This window comes from Sciurus carolinensis, unplaced genomic scaffold, assembly GCF_902686445.1.
Source record: "Sciurus carolinensis unplaced genomic scaffold, mSciCar1.2, whole genome shotgun sequence".
Lineage (NCBI taxonomy): Eukaryota > Metazoa > Chordata > Mammalia > Rodentia > Sciuridae > Sciurus > Sciurus carolinensis.
Window position 1 is genome coordinate 685,014 of NW_025920147.1, and position 17,278 is coordinate 702,291.

The 17,278-nt window shown below is 47.6% G+C and overlaps 1 pseudogene; it reads left to right on the forward strand.

Moving 5' to 3' along the window:
• Window positions 1-10,191: 10,191 nt before the first annotated feature.
• LOC124974400 (small G protein signaling modulator 1-like) overlaps window positions 10,192-17,278 on the forward strand; it is a 48,655-nt pseudogene continuing 41,568 nt past the window's right edge.

Sequence of the window (17,278 nt, forward strand, 5' to 3'; positions counted from 1 at the left end):
TTGCTTTGGACATAAGAAAACATCGATGTTGAAAATGACTGTGAAAAAATTGGGTTATCAATTGATTTCTAAATGTGGAAACAATATAGTAATACATAGTTCTTCTATTATGTATAATATAAATATATAATTGCTTCCACATTATCAAGTTAAATTTCATGAGTATGTATTTGATCTCCTTTAAAGTTTATACCATCAGGACAAAACCCCATTTTTATTCTCTCACTGGGAATTATTTATTCCCACACTGAAAATTTTTCTTAGAATTGGGTTCAGTTTATATTTGGATACTTAGAGTCATATATTCATGTTCTAAAAAACATCTAGAGTTGCTTGCATATATCATCTAGTAATTTGTTTTTAAATTGAATGTAATGATATGCACACACACATACACATGTACCTAGATTAGGTGTTAATATCATCTGCAGGAGGAAACAGAAGCACACAGAAGCTACAAAACATGCCCAGGATCCCATATGGCTTCCCTAGTGAATGTTTGTGTCTCCTCCTAATGTATATCTTCAATCTCTAATGCCAGTACTTGCATGGGGCCTGTGGGAGTTAAATTAGATTTAGATAAGGATATGGGGACATGGCTGCCAAGATGAGTTGAGTATTCTTAGAAGGTGAGGAAGAGACCAGGGCTCATGTGTTCTCTGCCAAGTGAGGACACAGTGAGAAGGCAGCCAGGTGTGAGCAAGTAGCTCAATCTGCCAGAACCTTGACCTTGAACTCCCACCCTCCCAATGGAGAGAAAAAAAATGTTTTTTTAACATTTCCAGGTTCAGGTATTTTGTTGTAGCACTGCAGCTGACTAGGACAGCCAGTGAAGAGACTTTGTGAATATCAAAATGAAGTGATGTATACAAAGTGGTCTATGAATTTTAGCTATTGCAGTATCATCTTCATCATCATAACCATTTTTCATAACCAAATGGCATAGGGGCTATTTTCACACCTAATCCAATTCCAAAGGAAGTCACTGGACTTTGATCCAGGAGACAGAGGCTATGGACTGCTCTAGATGAGCAGTACCCAGATTTGCAGGTATTTTGTGGCCACTTTAGGGACCTACATAGACCTTTGGCTGCTCTGTAATTGAGTTTTTTGGGCCATCATGAGATTTATACCCCTGGTCAAGTCAACATCATCCCCTTTTAGGGTGACCAAGTTAATCATAACCAGTCATTTACATCTCGAGTCATTCAAAAATCAATATGAATTTTCTCTTCCTCAGACACCTGTAAAAACATGAATGACAGGTGATGTCACTGAACAACTGACACAGGAGTAGAGAGCTCGAAGAGCCTGAAAAGGAGCCAGGCAATCAGAGAAGAGATGATAGCAAGGCTAGAGGAGGCCAATCTCTGTCCAGGGGGCTGTGGTCAGAGCCAGCAGAGTTCCTTCTGGGACCTTCTCAGGATGGAGCCTTGGTAAGAGAGTAGATATGACCAGCCATTAGCTGTGTGGAAGGAGGATGAATTTTGGATTCTGGTGGAACTAGATTGGTATTTTAGCTTTACAAATTTATAGCTAAGAAACTCTGAAGAATTAGGTTCAGTTACCTGAGATTAGTTTTCTCACCCACCAAGTGGGCACTGTAAATTAACCTTCTCCACAAAGATGGAGTGCAGATGTATGAGGTTATATTTGCAAAGTAATTTTTTTTGGCAATAGGAGGCTGGGAAGTGCAAGAGGAAAGGGTTGGGAAGCCAGAGAAGCTGGTTGACATCCTGTCTTTTCAGCTTCCTACTTGATTGACTTCAGGTAAATCACTTTACTACTCTGAGTATCAGTTTCCTTGTATTGGTATAATAACAGAACATCCAGCCTACATTGGTTATACTGAGGTCACACACTATATGACGTCACACACACAAAGATTTGAGTGCAGAGCACAGAGCAGTGTATGAGCTTGATGAGGGTGCTATTTTGTAAATCTGGTTCTTATCCACCCCAAACTGCTGCCAGAGGAAGTTGTTAGTTCTTGTTGACTCCAATCTTGATGGAGTGCTGGGTTCTTCAGGGTCCTAGCAAGAAAATATTGTCATTTCCACAGTAGGTAAGCTGAGGAGTGTTGGTAAGTGATAGCAATACCACAAATATATTAAATTAATGCAATATCGAATAAAAATAACACACGCATGGTGCAGGCAGTCCCCAACTGAAGACAGTTTGACGTAGAATTCTTTTTCAAAAGCAGTTTTTATTATACTCAAGGTATTAAAGCAAGTACCAAAGAACCTTGTAATCTGTATACTTTATCACTCAATAAAAAATAAACCACTACAGTATGAAGAGATATACAAATGACTAAAGTATACAGCTCTGACAGCTAACAGACAACATGAAATGGGGAGGTTGCTTTCTTTTATAAATGCTAAATTTTCTTGTAATGGGACAAATAAAATAGTGTTTCTAAATATGCATAATCATAAAAATAAAAAGAGCAGTCTTAACACTTATACTATGAGCATAACAGACTCCATTGCTTCTATTTCACAGCCTTAGCCAACACGTGCCTACTCCCTTTCCTAGCTTTAAGGATAATCTCCTCTGAGGAATACTAGTGTGGTATACCATTAAATAACTTATTTTTAAAGTTACAACCTACAGAGAAATCAACAGCTTGTCAAGCTAGATATAACAATGGCAGCCATTCTTCAAAGCACTTCTCTTAGAATAAATCCCCTTGACTGGCAGGATAAGGTGTACTATAGAACCTTCTCCCCAAAGCCACAAATCCCCTTCTATGACCTGTCCCTGTTCCCCCATCTCCCCTTCCCCACAGTCATATTCACCTTCCCCCCAGAAAAGTGCAGTTCCTGGTAGCCTTCCTAGAAAATGGTTTTGATGGATGTCCTAGCACGCATGCTTTTAAAAAAACCACTTCTCAACATCAGAGGTAATGGACATGAATCGTGTTCTTCATTTTAAACCTTCACTAGGTCAAAAAGGCATTCTCTGAGTATTTAATTTAAAACTATATTTAGATGCTCTGGGATATAATGGGAGAGAACATCTCACTATCCCCAAGCAAAATGGGGGTCAGAAGGGAAAGATGAAACCTGGCACCCCAGTTTGGCCAAGCTTCCAGCCCTCTTCCTGGCTGGGTTCTTTCATAGGAGCTAATTATTGATTCCTCAGCACTGTTGCATGGACTGCTCTGCAAAGGCTGTGACCCTGGTCACAGTCCACCTGCAATAACCCTGGAAACCCAGTTCAAGAGCTCTTACCAGATGGAAACCCTTCAGCCCTCAAGGTCACTGAAACTTCATTAGTGTAGTTTAGAGTAGATGCTTAAGATTTGGCATATATATTTAATATATTATTAGCACAACATTCTCCAGTTTCATATATAAATATTGATTTGAACATGGGCCAGGGCCCTGGATGCCACCATATTTTAGGTCAGCAACAATCCCATCTCTTTCCTTGGAGACCTGAAGGGAGAGATGCTTCACCTGGTCTCCAAGGCCTGGCCCTCAGGGGAGGTGTCGCTTTGGCTCTTGGCCCTGCTACCACCACCACTCCAGTTGCTGAGACCTCCATTGTTGTTGGCTTTGCACCGGTTTTGTTCTCTGCCCCTTCTGCCCTGTCTCCTCATTCTCCCTCACATTCAGGGCAGGAGGCCCTGCTGCATTCACTTCAAGGACCCAGCACTGGGAACATCTTCCCAAACTCTGACAGGGACACTGGGTTGGACAGATCCAGGCTGCCAGATCCTTTGACTGCAGGGAACTGGTTGGATATCTCAGATGGGCTCAGTGGTCCTGAACTAAACCTGATTAAACTGAGTTTTTGAGTCATCTTCAAACACAAAGTTACTACAGAAACAGCATCCGGTTCAGACTGGCTCCCTACCTGGTCCTCCAAAGACCTGCTACTGCCCTTGGTGACTGCCACAGCCCCCAGACCCCTTGGCACTGAAGCACGGCTGAGGCTGGTGAAGGATCTCATCTGAGATCCTCCCCATGTTCTTCAGGGCTGCCTAGCACTCGCCCTTTGCCAGCATCAGTGTGGCTTCCTGATCATCCCAGTCTTCTTTGAATGTTCAAGCTGCAGACAGTACTTTCCCTTGAGTTCAAAAAGCTCTGGACTTGTTGATGGCCCTCTTGAGTTTTTTCTCCAGCTGTCACATGCCGCCTATGGCAGCATTGTACCTGGAACCTGGCTGCAGCCTCCTTAAGCACCAGCTCGCTCCTCCTCTTGGTCTTCCCCGCCTCCAGACTCTCCATCTCCTGCCAGGTCAACTGCAGCCTGTTATCCTCCAGCAGCTGGAGGTCACTCTGACAGCACCGAGCACGTCTGTGGCCCTCTGGAAATCCTGAGTGGCTTTCTGAGCCTGCCTCACGCATGCCCCGCTCCATGCCTCCCAGTAGGGCTTCCAGTCCTCCAAGGCTTTGCTAATTTTCCTCACCATTTCGTCCAGTTTCACCGTTGCCTCAACCAGAACCAAGAGGAACTTGTGATGAGCATTCTCAGGTTCAGACTCCTGTCTGTTGATAGCATCTGTGGATTGATTTAACTTCTCCAGTTCTCCCTGTATCCAGGGGCCCACCTCTTCCCCCAACCTGCTCACCACTGCCTCTTCACAAGCCCAGCAAGATCAGGGAAGCACTGCGGCTGGCACCAGGGAGGTGCCCCTGGCCAATTGACTTGGGAGTTTTTGACTTTACAATGACATGCATTCAGTAAAAACCATATTTGAATTTGCATCCTTTCCTGGACCCGTTATAAATAGTATGATGTTCTCTCACAATGCTGGACTGTGGCTGGAGCCCTGCTCCCAGCCAGCCTCAGGATCAGGAGAGGAAACATCTGACCCTCTACAGTGGGCTGTGGCCCTCTTCAGTGGGCTGTGACCCTCTGCACTGGGCTGTGACTCTACAGTGGGCTGTGACCCTCTACAGTGGGTTGTGCTGCAGAGTGAGGATGTGGTAGATTCACTGCATTAGTGCACTTTTGACTTTTAGTGTTTTCTGATGGGTTTACTACAATGTATCCCCACATAGGTGAAGAAGTATAGGGCCAGACAGGGTCTAGGGTCAACAACATGCAATAGTGTTGTGTTCCAGAGACAGCAGCAGCAGAGATGTCAGTCATTTGGGATGGAGAGAACTGTTGTTCTAGTGTTTCTTTCTGAACCATGTGACCTTGAGGTGTCTCCCAGAATAGAGAGTCCCTCTCCACTATCTTGGTTTAGGACAGGGCTGATGGACCTGCTCAGAGCAATAGAATACAGTGGAGGCTGGGATACCAGCAAGCGCCAGACCTGGCCTTGCCTGCCATGCTCTCCCTTTTGTGCTTCTGTCATTTGCCAACAGAAGAACATGCTCTGATGGATCCAGAAAAAGGAGACCCATGGGGGAAATCTGAACCCAACTGGCAGCCTGGACCAAGTTTAGCCAAGACCAGGAGAACAAAGTCACAAATGTTTGTTCTAGTAGCCACTGAAATGTTGAGGGTGTTGGCTACCCCATGAAACTGACAATACATCCCTCTGGGTTAAAGGGGACAAGAAGAGGCGTGTTCCTGGACTGGACTGGCAGCAGTTTTATAAGAGTGGTGACTGGTTGTCCAATGACTTTCTAAAGACCCATCATGTCTCCTCAGTCACATCAGAATACACAATGAATATACAATGAGTTTATTCTGCACCTAATTTATATTTCCATGAGGAAAAAATAAAACCTTCCTAATTGCTACCAAAAGAGAGGGGTTCATGTAGTGCCAGGGAACAGCTCTTGGTTGGTCTTCATCTTGAGGTTTTCGACCTCTCTGTTGGCTAGTTCCATCCCTTCCCATTTCTACTGAGACAATTTACAGAGGGCCACTTAGTCTGCCTCAGAAAGCTGCCATTTGCCATTTGCTGATGTTCCTTTAAGTGCCGCCATGGACTTCATCACACAAAATCTCCTGGCCATGATTTCATCTTAAATGGTGGGCTGATTGATGCCCCAAGAACAGCAGTTCAATGTGAATTCTGACACCTATCCATCTTAACATTCCCAGGGTTGAGGTTAGGATCAAAATGAGATTTCCTGAAAATCCTTACTTTTTCCCTCTTATTTTTATTGGTGCATGATAGGTGTACTTACTGGTGGGATTTGTTGTTACATATTCATACATGCATGCACAAAAATAATCTAGTTTGACCAATATCACTCCACAGCACCCCAGCCCCTCCCACTCCTGGTCCCTTTTCTCAACTGATCTTTCTTGATTTCTATAAGGTCTACCCCACCTTTCCTTTCCTTTTTCTTCTCCATCTTCACATATGAGAGAAAACGCACATCCTGTATTTGTGCCTCTAAGTTCTTCAGGGATGTAGGTGTGTAGGTTTTCCTTGATGTGTCCTTAACTGGTTTTGGTATGTGTGCAATACTGGCTTCACAAATTTGGAAGTGTTCCATCCCTTTCTATTTCATGGAGTAGTTGGAAGAGTCTTGGCTTTAGTCCCTTTTTAAAGGTTTTTGGTAGAACTCAACTGGGAGTCCATCCAGGTCTGGGTTTTTCTTTGTTGGAAGGTTTTTTATTACTGCCTCTATCTCATTACAAGTTATTCATCTTTTTAGGTTTTCTATTTCCTTTTGATTCAATTTTGGTAGGTCATATTTATCTAGAAATGTAACCATTTCTTTTAGGTTTTCAAATGTATTGGAGTACAAATTTTCAAAATAGTCCCTAACGACCTGCTGGATTTTTGTGATGTCTATGGTGATTTCTCCTTTTTCATCTCTAATTTTGTAAATGTGGTTTTTCTCTTGGTTATGTTTGCATAGGGGTTTATCAATCTTGTTTACCTTTTCCAAGAAACAACTCTGTTTATTGATTCTTTGTATTATTATTATTATTATTTTCTTCTCAAGTTCATTACTTTTGGCTCTGATCTTAATTATTTCCTTCCCTCAATGCTTTCTCCTCCATGTCAGCCTGGCTTTTAAACCTTTTCCCATTTACACTGTGCATGGTGTGGGCATCCTCAGTAGAGGGCGCTGAAGGGACATTGCAGGAAGCAGAGGCCTCTAAGGGCTAAGCTACTGCACCAGAGCTCCCTGATGCTGATTTGAGTCCGTGCCAGGACAGCACGGATCAGGCGATGGGATTCTCAGATTCTGAGGAAGGTGTCGTTCAGGAAAATTTTCCCAACTCTTTCCAAGCTGATCTTAGGAGATGGTGCCCTTGTGATCAATGATCCAACTTTAGTGGCAGCCACTTGGCTCTGAATTCAGGACCCTGGTCCCACCCATGCCCACCTTCCTGTGGCTGCAGAGCTGAAACACATCAAGTGTTTCATCTCAGAGGAAAATATCCAGGATATCAAGGAAGTACCAGCACAAGTCAGCCTCCCAGACTCCATGATTGGCACAAAAAGGAAAAGCATGGGTTTTGAAAAGTGTCTCTAGAGGAAGGCTCAGGCACCCTTCTTTTCCTAAGTATCCCAGTAGAGTTAGGGGTGCAGATAAGCAAGGTCCATCACTGGGGCCTGAGGTCAGAACTGGAGCTGCTGCTTGCTTGCCATATGCACCTGAAAAAAACACCCTTTCTTGGTTTTCTTCATCGATGACATTAGGACCCTGGAGGAGGCTGAGTTCAATGAAGTCATTCAGACAAAGCCCAAAGGCCTCAGCACAGTGCCCTGAACATAGCAGGTCCTCAATCTATGGCAATATTATTATTATCATCATTATTATTTGTGTTAGTCAGCTTTTTGTAGCTGTGACCAAATTACTTGATACAAACAAATTAGAGGAGGAAAGATTTGTTTTGTCTGATGACTTCAGAGAATTCACTTCATGGGAAGCCAACAGCAAGGCAGAAACATGGTGGAAAGGTGCAGTGAAGCCAAGCTGCTCAACTCAAGGCAGCCAGGAAGCAAAGAGAAAGAAAGAGGAAGGGGCCAGGAACAAGACAGCCTTCCAGGGCAGGTGCCCAGTGAACTACTTCCTCAACTAGGTCCCAACTCCCAGGAGTCCATCCAGTTCCCAATGGATTAATCCATCAAATGGATTAAGCAACTGATGAGGTCAGAGTCCGCATGATCTGGTCACTGCTGCCTAAGAGCCCCGCCTCTGAACCTTCCTGCACTGGGGACCATGCTTTCAACACATGAGTTCTGGGGGACATTGCAGATCAAAACTATAACATCATTAATTTTTTGCTGTCAAGCTAGCATCTCGGGCTGGGTTTGTGGCTCAGTGGCAGAGCACTTGCCCAGCATGTGTGAGGCACTGGGTTCAATTTTCAGCACCACATATAAATAAATAAAATAAAGGTTCATTGCCAACTAAAAGAAAACTTTCAAATAGTTTCCAACTACTTGAGCTAACATTTCAATTTTTTATTATTATTTTATTTGTTCTAATTTGTTGTACATGACAGTAGAATGCATTTATACATTTTGATAGATCATACATAAATGGAGTGTGATTTCTAAAAAAAAAAAAAAAGCTACCATCTCCCATTCTTCAGTTTCCTGGGGTCTCAGCACAGCAGGGGATCCCCTCTTTCAACCGAGGGTTAGACATATGTCTCAAGTCAGGTAATGCAGATCTTAAGCATATAGTGCTCTGCTTCCCCGAGTGGGAGCACACCAATGACTGTCCTTGCCAGGTGAAAATTTCCAAGGGCCCCCCTTTCTGGCCTTCAGGACCTACCTTGATTTCATCCCATTTCCAAGGTCTCCAGGCTCCCATGGACTCTGGGAACAGTTGTCATCTTTCCAGTTTTTTTCTATTTGCCCAGATAAGCCAAAATTGACTCTGTGATTTATAACCAGAGACCCCAGCCACTGACGAATGGAAAAGACAGAATCCTGGATGAACCACTGCAGGAAAGGGCACTCTAGGGCTGTCCCTCAGTCCTTCTGAAGGAAGGACAAAAGCCAGGGTGCATTGGCAGTACTGCAAATGCTGAAAGCAGTCTTTGAGGCCCTAATGGGATCTTGGTCACCAGCCCTCTGGTGCAAATCCCAATGTGGTTCGCCTTGCTCGTGCCACTCCAGTCTCATGAGTCTCCTCTCTTTGTCACCCTCAGAAGGCACACTCCTACCTCAGGGCCTTTGCACTTACTGTTTCTTTCACTCAAACTGCTTTGCCTCTGAACCTGCCTTCCTCAACCACCCTATTGTTGCTGACTTTAAGAAAGCAGTTTAAGTCAGCACAATGATGCACACCTGTAATCCAAGCGGCTTAGGAGGCTGAGGCAGGAGGATGGAGAGTTCAAAGCCAGCCTCAGCAACGGTGAGGTGCGAAGTAACTCAGTGAGAACCTGTCTCTAAATAAAATATAAAATAGGGACTGGGGATATGAAGCTGTGGTTGAGTGCCTCTGAGTTCAATCCCCAGTACCCAAAAAGAAAAAGACAATAATGCAGTTTAGCATTTGCCACTTGTCAAGCATTTTGTTATGTCTTGATATATAGTTCCTTAAAATTGTAGTTGTTAGGAAAATAAGAATGACCTGTCTTCCTCCTGCCTCTCTACCCAGCGATATTTTTGTTTTATGCCACACTTGTAACGTTTTAGTGTTCATGGGGGTTCAGCCTTCCAATACAAGATCTCCTGGCTTCTTTTCAGAGCAGCCTTTTCACGTCGGCTCACCACTGACACCGAGAACCAAGAGCTTCCTGAGTCCACAGAGCAGACGCACCTGTGCAGCCACTCATGTTGGGGCTGTTAACTTCCGCACTGCATTCTGGTACACATATTAATGCACATTTTTACATATGCACATTTCCAAAAGGTCATGATTGGTGCCAGGTTTCATTTGAAGGTCACCATAATTTGTATTATATTTCCTGATTCAATGAAAGTTTTCTTTCTATGCCTAAATAAAAAATGAAAGAAAATGTTTTTTTAAAAAGAGAGTGCAGATACACGCTCAGAGAATGGCAGTAACAGCCCCACCGTCTCTAGACAACTTGCTCGGCCTGGCACCCATCAGACATCCGGTGAAGGATGCTCGCCCCCCCTACCCCATGCAGCAAGTGGACAGGGGCATTGGGCATGGGGCGGTCAGGCCAAGGCGGGTTGGCTCAGCGCACACTCCTGCCTAGGGTTCTGGGGTGGGTGTGTTCGCGAGGGCGGGACCGCAGCGCCATGACGTCACGCCCTGGGCGGTCCCTGGCGCTCGCCCCGCCCCGCGCAGCTGCAGCAGAGCACCGAGCCCAGGAGCCGCCGCCGCCGCCGCCGCCGCCGCTGCCGCGCAGCCTGCAACAGGACCGGAGCCGAAAGGACGCTGCGCGAGCCATGGCTACTGCCTCTGCCGGTAAGGTGGGCGCAGGCGGGAGGGAGGACAGCCCAGGTCGCTCCCACCGCGTGCTCACCCGAGCCCTCCGGCTTGTCCCCCAGGGGCGGAGACCCGGCAGAAGCTGCTGCGCACTGTGAAGAAGGAGGTAGGTGCGGGCCGCCCCTTGGGGAGGGCGCAGCCGCCTTGGGTGGGGGCAGCGGCTCCTGGAGAGGTCCTCCCTGGTGACCAGGCCGCTGCATTAGAGGCGGGCTCACCCGGGTGGGTATCTATTTCCACAGGCCGGTAGGTGTGGCCTGTGAGTTCGGGGTTGTGGGCTGGAGGTGTGGGGGTTCCTCTGGTGTCTTCAGGCTGTGTGCGGGGGCGGATGCGGCGTGAGGCTCCTCCAGGTGGGGGGCATACCTTGAGGTGTCTGGGTGGGACCCTGTCTTGTGAATGTACAGGTGTGTGGGTCTAGTGAAGGGTCTTAAAGAGAGACGAGCTCCAGGGGACAAGCAGGCCTGTCGCGGGGGCGATGTTGAATGGGGCTGCACAGGGGGCCCAACGTTCAGCAAAGGGGAGAGGTTCAGTTTGGGGGCATAAAGACTCCCTCCTGCACCCCCACATTCTCAGTCCTCGGAGCCACCTCCAGGAGCCAGGAGGACCCTCCTTGAGGGTCCCAGGTCAGGGTTTGTAGACTGCCCCTTGGCAGGCAGGTCTGCTCACCCCTACCTCCCCACACAGGAAGATGACAGACAGGCTTTGGCTGCCCCTCTGCCCTTTCACTGTCCCTTGGACCAGCCTGGAGCTTAGTCCAGCCTCTGGATTCATAGCCAGAGGTCCCTGAGGTGGGAGCATTTCTAGTGTTGGGGACTAAGGATGGCATTTGCATGTCTGAGAATATGTGCATCTGTCTGGAGATGTCCTAGTGCATTTCTAGGTATTGTGTGTATGTGCATCTGCGTGTGTGAACTGTTTTGTGAGTCTGTGTGATGCATAAGTACGCGTGAATGAACAAGGCTATGATTGTGTGTGTGTGTGTGTGTGTGTGTGTGTTGCCCTCCCCTTTCACCACCTGCCCCCCTCTACTCAGCCTGGCACCCCATTGCAGCCATGTTAGCATCTTCTGAGTTGTCAACCCAAGATCTTGCATGGCTGTAGACCTTGTGGGCCAGTCTGGTTCTTGTGTGTGCATGGGTGTGTATGTGTGTACGTGTGTGTACGTGTGGGGGGGGGGTTGAAGCATTTGGTGGCAGCACTGAGCACCACTGAGCACTGAGGAACTGAGGAGCCCCTCCCCATGAAGAGGCAGACAGCCCTCTGGAGGCTGGAACCTGTTGCTGCCCCCTGCTCAGGGTGTGTGTGTGTGTGTGTGTGTGTTGACTTTTCCTTTTTAAGAATCATCTCCAGGGCTGGTTGCACATTCTAGTGTTTTCCAATAAGGAAACGTGCAAGATATCTGGGATCCCTCGGAACAGCCCAGAGGTTTTCTGATTAGCCCTGGTGTGTAAGGAAATGGCAGGTTGGTCCAATTGAGGAGGGCAGAATTGAGAAATGGCAGGCAGGAGAGTGTCGCAAAGCCTCTGGGAGGGCTCTGCCTCAGGTCCTGGCCCAGCTCTGCTACAGCCCCCTTAGAATCCTGCCCAAGTCCCTCCCCTTCTCTAGGACTGTTTCTCATATGCAGGATGCATTTGTCCTGACTGGTCCAGCCTGCTCATTGTCAGGGTAGCTTGGTTTAGGAGACAGGCTGTGGGGCATGCATTGCCCCTAATGGTCATTGTCTGGGCCTCTGTCCTGGCCTCAGCCATGTTTGGGGTTGGAATGAGCCTTCTGTGTAACTCTAGGCCAAGGCCAGCTCCTGATCAGAGGGACCTCTTGTCACTGCTTGGTACCTAGGAGGGGCAGGTGGTCTAACCTCACTACATTGGCCAGATCTGTTGAACTCCAGGTCTAGAATCATAGTTGCCAATTGGTGGTGCTTTCTAAATTCTGCATTTCTGGAAGCCATAATTTTAGGAATAAGAGTGTTTATTTACTGGGGGCTACTCTGTGCCATGCTCTGAGTGTGCAGTAGACTTATGAGGTGGGTAGGTTATCCCCATTTTACAGACAGGGAATGACTTGCCCGAGAACATCCAGCCAAGAAGGGGCAGATTCAGGACTTAGCGCCCTGGTCTGTCTGACATCAGAGCCAAGCTCTTACCCACCCCGCACCCCATACCACAAATGCTTCCACCCACACCTACACAGTGCCACAGCATTGGAATGTGAGGGGTACCTAGCTTGCAATGTGTATATATAGGTGGGAATCCTGTGACCTGGAGAGTAAGCAGTGTTTCAAGGGCACAGATTCAGTGGAGGGGAACTGGGTCCAATGTGCCATCCTTGAGCTCTCTTTTCAGCATGGGTTCTCCTAACAGCGTGGTGAAAAAAAAAATCTGCATCCCTCAAAGCAGACCTCCTCCCTTCTTTCCTTCCTTTGCTCACCTCCTTTGCAAGGGACATCTCTTCCAGTGTCAGAGAGCCAGTCTTCAGTGGGATAGAATTGAAAGCTCTTATTCAGAAATCAGAGCACCAAATCAGGTCTTCCTTCGCCCCTCCCTCTGGGTTCAGAGGATCTATGTCCCTGAGTGTCACAGCCTCACCCTTCTTTCTGGAAGGTGTGTCTTAATCGGCTTCCCTAGATAAACTGGGCAGCTTGCAAGCTTGGCATGAGTCTCTGCAGCCACTAAGGGACTGGCACAAGCTATGAGGCTGGAAGATCTGTCCACTACTGACCTGGGAAGCTCTCAGGACCCAGGACCCATGAAGCAGATCAAGAAGAGACTTGAAGCTCAGCCAGTACTGGGTTCAAGTCAAATCCTGGCGTCTTTTTAATTTTTTTTTAACTGAGGGTTGTGTGTCTGACACCAGTTTTGTTGTATAGGTACAGCAGTGAAGCGGACAGGCTCAACCCCTACCCTCCTGGGGCTCAAATTCTCCTGTAAGAGACAGACCCTGGCAGATCCTCAAGAATAATATGAGCATAATTACAGGAGGCATGTGGCACTGTAAGAACACCAAACAGGGGGATAGTGGTGTCGCTTAGTGGTAGAGCATTTGCCGTGCGTGCAGGAGGCCCTGGGTTCCATCACCAGCACCACAAAAGGAAATAAAGAGAGAGAGAAGACACAAGGCAGAGCACAGGAAGAACTGCACATGTACAGGGGGTCAGGGGAGGATTCTCTGAGGGTGTGATGTTGAAGAAGAGACGTGAAACGTTAGTGGGCTTTTTAGGTAGTGGTGTGAAGTAGCTGGGAAGAGGGAACTCCATTCCAGACAGGGAACCGTATGTGCCAGAGGCTTTGTTGCTGGATGGAGCAAGGTGAATTTGATGAGACTGAAGTAGCTGGAGCAGGGAGGAAGGAGAACTGTGCAGGCGTAGAGAAAGTGGGGTGTGTGGTCTTACCCTAAGAGCAAAGGGGAAAGAATTTGGAGGATGCTGGGAATATGGAAGGAAGGGAGCAGAGATTGATGGCTCCTGAGTTGCACCACCTTGGAGAAGCACTTGTCTTCACATTTACAAGTGTCAGAGTTTGGGTTTATTCATAATGGGAATGAAAATTACTCACCTGACAGGATCAACCATGTGAAAACACCCACCAGGTTCACCTGAGCTATTCCAGGGCAGTGTTATGACTTTTCCTTTTCTCCATGTGCCACCAAGGTAAAGCTGGAGACCAGGTGGCCTCAGCATGCATTCCTCTGGTTAGTTCCAGCCAGCTCTACCCTGGCTCCTTCCTGGCTAACTGGTCTCCCTGCCACCCCTTAATTTTGTTTTGGTTTCCCAGAGAGAGCAGTGACCAGCTTCTCATTGCCATGACAACTGCCATTAAAGGAACCAGCCACGTGATGCCAGTTGATAAGGGAAGCTAAGTGACTAACTGCCTTGTTTTCCTGCCTCTGGCTGGGCCTGGGAGGCCTCTTAATTGGAAAAGAGAAGGCAGGGCCTTGTGGGCGGCAGATGAGACCCAGGGAGGAGGCAGGGGAATGAGGCGGGTCCTGCAGGGGAAGCTGATTTTAGTTCTGTGAGCTGGGGCTGGTGGGAGGGGTGTCACTGCAGAGCCATCTCCACAGCTGGCCAGTGGAGTGTGTTTGGGGATGAGCCTCCCAGCCCAGGATGGGAGAGGAAGGCTGGAGGTACCTGCTGTTTCCATGGGAACTGCATGGTTTGACTCAACCCAGTCTCTCTTCATGAACCAGGGCATAGCTTGGTCCCTCCCCCAAACTTGGCTTGCCAGATGATATACAGGTTGCCCATTAAATATGGATTTCAGAAAAACAGGGAATATGTTTTCAGTATGTGTTGCTAAATATGGCAGCCCTACTCCAGGGCACATTTGGCACGGTTTGGAACATTTTGGTTGTCTCGGCTGGGAATGATCCTGACATCCAGCAGAAAGAGACCAGGCATGGGCTCCCAACAGCCTGCACTGCAGAAGACTCCCCCACCCCAACCACATCAGCAGCAGGGAGCATCCAGCCCAGAATGGCAATACTGTCCCTGTCTCTTTTCCAAAATGCTGGGACCAGAAGTATTTTGGATGTCTTTTAGATTTTGGAATATTTGCATACACAAAAGGAGGTGTCTTAAGGATGGGGCCCAGATCTACACAAGAAATGCATTTATCCTTCATTTATGCTGAAGGTAACTTTATGTAGTATTCTTAGTGAACTGTCACATGAGGGCAGGTGTGGAATTTTCCATGAGTGGCATTATGTTGACATCAGTAAGGTTCAGATTTTGGATTCTTGGATTAGAAATACTCAAACTGTACTGGTAAGGTTGGAAAAGCTGCCATCCCCTGATGCTGATGTACCCCACACCCACCTCTGCCCTTCTCGCTAGTCTGATGTGCATGTCCTCTTCTTGAGTAACTCATTGTTGCTTGTTTTACATTGTTTCACATGCATGTTTTGGGGGTTGAGAGGGAAAGTGGGGGCTGTGGTTGTTTGGGACAAACTTCCTGAGCCTGCATCAGTGTCTCACCTGTGAAGTGGCTTGGGCCATCGGTGAGGATGGACTCTGTGCTAATGTTACCATTCCTAGTTCCTCCTGCTCATGGAAGGGTTCTGTGGTGCTGGGAACCATGCCCAGGAGATCCCAAGCCAGATCGCCTTCACTCCCCACCAGAGCCCCACGAGGAGAATCATCTTTACTTACTATGTGAGGAACCAAAGGGACAGAAATATTAAGGAGTCTGCTTTGAGGTCACATCAACAGTCCGGGGAGCAGTTAGAATTCATACACGACTTCAGGTTCTTGTGACCCTGGCATTCAGAGGGCAACAGGAGGGAACTGTGAACTTCAGGCAGGTCCCTGGGATCATGACTTGGGGCCAGGTACATGCAGAGGAAGGAGATGAGGCAGGAGGGTCCATTCATACCAGTCTGTGCAGGACTGTGGGAGCCAGGCTGCAGCCTTGGTACTCACCTCAACAGGTAGCAGGGAGCTATAGAATATGTAAGAGCAAAGGAGGGTTCGCTTAGAGCTGTCCTTCAGGATGTCTCAGCTGATAGAAAGAATGAGGGTGGCCACTGTCTTCCAGATCATAAAATACCACTTCCTATTTTCCTCTCTCTCCTTTTCTTACTTCCATAAATACTTAGCATCTACTTTGTTCCAGGCCCTATTCCATAAGATGCAGATTGAGCACTTACAAGCTTTCATTGAGTGTACAATACAGTCTGGGGAGATGTAGATAGGTAATATATCTCAAAAATGCCAAGTGCTATGGGGGAAATAAGGCTGGAGAGAGATGGAAAGGGCTCACCTGAGGTGGTGGCAGGGTTGCCTTCTCTGAGGGAATGACATTTGAGCAGAGAGCTGAAGGAAGGGAGGATGTAGACATCTGCAGGAAGGGTGTTCATGGCAGAAGGATCAGCATAAGCCAAGTCCTCGAGTTGGGAACAGAGAGAAGCAAGGAGACCAATGAAACCCAAGCAGAGTGAAGGAGAGTGATGATGAGATCAGAGAAAGAACAGGGTCCATCATGCAGAACCTCATGGCTGCTGAAGTCTTTGGCTCTCACTCTGGGTAAGATGGGGACCCTGGGGGAGATTTGAGAAGGGGAGACACTTGTGCATGTTGGGTATGAGTGGGAAGGAAGCAAGGATGCTAGGTCATCAGGCAAGAGAGGAAAGTTCTGCCTGTTCTTTGCAGAGTTTTGATTCTGGGATGGGAACCCCAAGCTCCAGACTCCACTCCCTGCCCACAGGGGAGGTGCTGCAGAATGCTCCTCCATTGAATGAGTGCAGAACTTCCAAGGGGACATTTTGGGGCCCCCTGAGGTCTGTAGGATTGACTCAGTTCAGCTGCGTGCATCATGTTTGTGGACTGATGGGGGCAGAAATTCCTCATGAATAATGCAGTCCCATCCTGATGTATTTTGAAGGTCTTTCAGGGTTCTGGCAGCACAGCTCATGGGAGCTTGAGATAGTGACAGGCATCTCTGGGAGACTTGATCACCCTGGTTCTCAGTGGTGAGGACAGCAGGAAGGCCTGGCTTTCTTGCTTCCTTGTGTCTCCTGTGCCATCCAGCTGGATCTCTCTAAGGAAGCTTCATAGGGTGCTACCTGAACTGGTGGGAGTATTTTGTCATGGATTGGCAGGTACTTTAAGGACACTTTTGTCACCCCTGTGGGCCTGCAATTGCTAAGACTGCAGAACCCTGATGGGACAAGACATGCCCTGAGTCCTCGATCCCAACTCCCTATCCCTAACAACCCAGGTGAGTCCTAGCAGGTTCCTGTTCCTGCTTTCTAAGCAGGTGTTTGCACAGCTGCAGGAGTCTGAGCACTTCAGCTCATGTGATTGGCTGGTGCCACCCTCTGTGACCAGGCCCTCCCTGTTTCCTCTACTTGGAATTTGCCAAGTCTGCATTTAAGACTTAAGAAAACTAGGTAGCTGACAAGGCTTTGGGAGTCTTCCCCCCCTGCAGGAAAACCAGGGCTCAGCTAAAAACACCCTAAGGGAATAAAGGCCTTTTAAAAACAAATCAGAAACC